This window comes from Phocoena phocoena, chromosome 6 (genome assembly GCF_963924675.1).
Source record: "Phocoena phocoena chromosome 6, mPhoPho1.1, whole genome shotgun sequence".
NCBI classification, from domain to species: domain Eukaryota; kingdom Metazoa; phylum Chordata; class Mammalia; order Artiodactyla; family Phocoenidae; genus Phocoena; species Phocoena phocoena.
The window spans coordinates 94,578,988-94,582,293 of NC_089224.1; positions in this window are offsets into that span (position 1 = coordinate 94,578,988).

A 3,306-nucleotide genomic window follows, 5' to 3' on the forward strand; every position below is an offset into this window, starting at 1 on the left:
TAAAAAATAATGTGCAGACACATACCTTCATCTCTTCAGAAACATCTGTCTGAAGGGCACACAGACTTAAATCAAACGCCTCAAGTTATTTAATTAGAGCGTGAAGGTTAAATGCTTATTCTTGCAGATGTTGATACCAACATTCACCATTACTGTCTTTAATTACTTCATTAGGTTGTGTTTACCAAATACTACCAAATGTATCAACTAACTGATAGCATCAATACAATCACAGGGCTAGGAAGAAAAATCACTCATCTGTAGTGCCTCTCGATTCATTTTAAAAACGTACCCAGCAACTACTGTGTATACTGAAAGCTAGAAAGGAAAAAGAGCCGAATATTTATCGCGTACATACTCTGCACCATACAAGAGCTGTAAGATGACTGAAATTAATTATTTTACTTATCACCACTTCATAGATAGGGAGATCGTGTCCAAGGTCACAAAGCTAGTGCGAAAACTTTGGACTGTTAGATTCCAAACTTCGTGCTTTTGTACTAGGCCCTGGGGGGATCCCAAATGAGCAAGACCTTACTCCCGCCCTCAAGAAACATATAATCCGGTGGAAAAAGAGAGTCTCATTCAAGCAACCGTACTAAAAAAGTTTAACAAACGCGCTCTTTACAAGGAGTAAACAGTGCTCCGGAAGCAGAGATGAACTGATTCTAACGGCGTGACGAGGGATGCCTTCTGGGGTAAGCGGGAAAGTACAAGAGCGAGCAAACAGATGTCGATTTGGAACGAAATAATATTAGGTGTCTCCTGCAGCAAAGCACAGAGCGAGCGAAGCCGGCTTAGGACGGGAGGGACAAGAGGGCCATCTTGTGACGGGGAACGTCAATCAGGGATGTGATAGGCCTGGACCTGCGTCTCAGAAAGGTCCCGGGGCGGGAGGCGTGCGTGGAGGGCAGGCAGGGCGGGGGCTGCGGCTGATACCAAGGAGAGGAGGGGGAGTGAGAAATGCTGGGAGGCAAGGCTGGCGGGGAGGCCACTGCCCTGTAGCAAGGAACGGCGGCAGCGGGTCGGCGCCGGGGCCACACACCTTCATCCCCGGCACCGCCAGGCGGTCCTACTTACCGCGAGGCTAGAGAGCCCGGGACCGCCTCGCCTTCTGGTGGCGTTCTCCAAGGGGGCGCACCACTTAAAGACCGGCAAACCAAGCTCAATGCCGCGTTCTACCACCTTCCCGCCCCCGCTGCGCTTCCGCCTCCTGATGACTTACACCCGAGGGACCGGAATTCCCGCCTGCTAACGGCTGCTCTTCACGGCGATTCGTACTTTAACTGCTACCTAATGCATACGCCACTTCCCTTCCAAAGAGTGGCAGCCAGAGAGGCTCCTGGACCCTGCGCGCCGCACCATCGGGGGCGGAGCCCGAACGGTGCGGGGCAGAGACCGGCTGGGTCCCTGGCACCGCAATTGGCTCTTTCGTCCAGGCTGCTGCGCAGTGACGTATCCTGCCGGCTCGGCTAGGTAGGGGCGGGGCGGAGACCGGCTGCGTCCCTAGCTCTTCAAGTGGCGAAGTCACCGACTCAGCCGGTTCTGCGACGCTGTGAATCCACTTCGGTTGGGAGTGAGGCAGAGCTGCGGTTGGCACCCGGAGAGTGAGCTTTATCAACCATCTCGGGTTACGCGTCTTAACGTACACAAATCCCAGTGATAATTTTCTTTTATAGTTTAAATAATTATACACTAAACTTGTAGAAATTTTTACTACTGTGCAAGAATCTGTATTTAAGGAATGGATATGCCACATCTCAGAACACTGTCTCTCCTAGTGGGATCGCCTGAAGGCCTGATTCCAGCACAGTAGAGCTACGTATCTACGTTGAACAGTAACCTTGTATTGATGTGTGTCACGTGTCCTGCGGTCGTTAACCATCTTAACGTCCTTAATAATCGATGTTTGCTCAGTAATAAACTTTTATGATGCACAATTTTGTTGAGCATGGATCCATGACAAATAGTAACACTACCAAGCATTTATTAAGTGCCTTGTACGCACGAGGTGCTTCCTGTGCATCAGCTCTGGTCCTGTCATTCCCTGAGTTATATATGATTCGTATTTATTTATATACTTACATATGCTTTATTTATATATGTATTTATGATTTATATATCAGACTCAGAAATGTTCATTTACTTTATGTCTTTAGTTGAATTTCAGCGACTAAAATCCTGTCAGATGCAAAGGTCCAGGTTCTTAAATCTCACACATTGTCTCTGCTCTGGAGGAAGGAATTCCTCTGAGACCAGCTCAGGGAGCTCAGTAGTCTGCTGACTACTTTAGTCTAGATATAAAGTGAGCATTTTGGTAGTTGGCCAGGACAACTTTTCAGTTAAGAGACCTTTCTGAGTTCCGGCCTGACGAAAATGATCACTTGGATATATATGGCTGACAGAACCTTAGGAGAATTTTTTGGTTTTAGGTTGCCTGACGAGACAATACAGAAACTAGGGCATAAGAAAACTCCAGTCTAAGTCCCAAATGGACATCCTGAGCAAGCTTATTTAAGCTGAAAAGAAGAGTTCTACCCCAGAACAACATTTTGTAATTTCCTAGTAAATTCAACCTCCCAGGATTCACAGAACATTATCAGGAGAAAGATAAATTTAACTTGCTGCTGATTGTTTTATTTGGTGAGTGTTAGCTCTTGGACTCCCGTCTCCTCCTTGAGAGATTTTGGGACTTCAGTGTCACAAGAATTTTAACCTATTAGTTAATAGTGGGTCAATTTACTTGGGTTCAAATCCCACCTCTGACACTTAATCGTTTGATGCTTCAGTTCTATCATCTGTAAAAAGAAAAAAAAAATAAATGAGTGACCACTTCATATCCATTAGATGGCTACTATCGAAAAAAAAAAAAAAAAACCAGAAAATAAAATAATGAGTGTTGGCAGAGAAATTGGAACCTTCGTGCATGTAAAATGATACAGCCACTAGTGGAAAACAGTATAATAGTTACTCAAAAAATTAAGGTTTTTTTGGGGTTTATACACAAAAGAACTGAAAGCAGGGCCTCCAAGAGGTATGTAAACATCCGTGTTCATAGCAGAACTATTCACAATAGCTAAGGGGTGGAAGCGACACAAATATCCTTGAACAGATGAATGAATAAACAAAACGTAGCATATACATACAATGAAATATTATTCACCTTTTAAAATAAGGAAATTCTGATAATGCTACAGTATGCATGAACCTTGAGGATATTATGCTAAGTGAAATAAGCCAGTCACAAAAGGACAAATACTGTGTGATTTCACTTATATAAAGTACTTAGTCACAATCATAGAGACA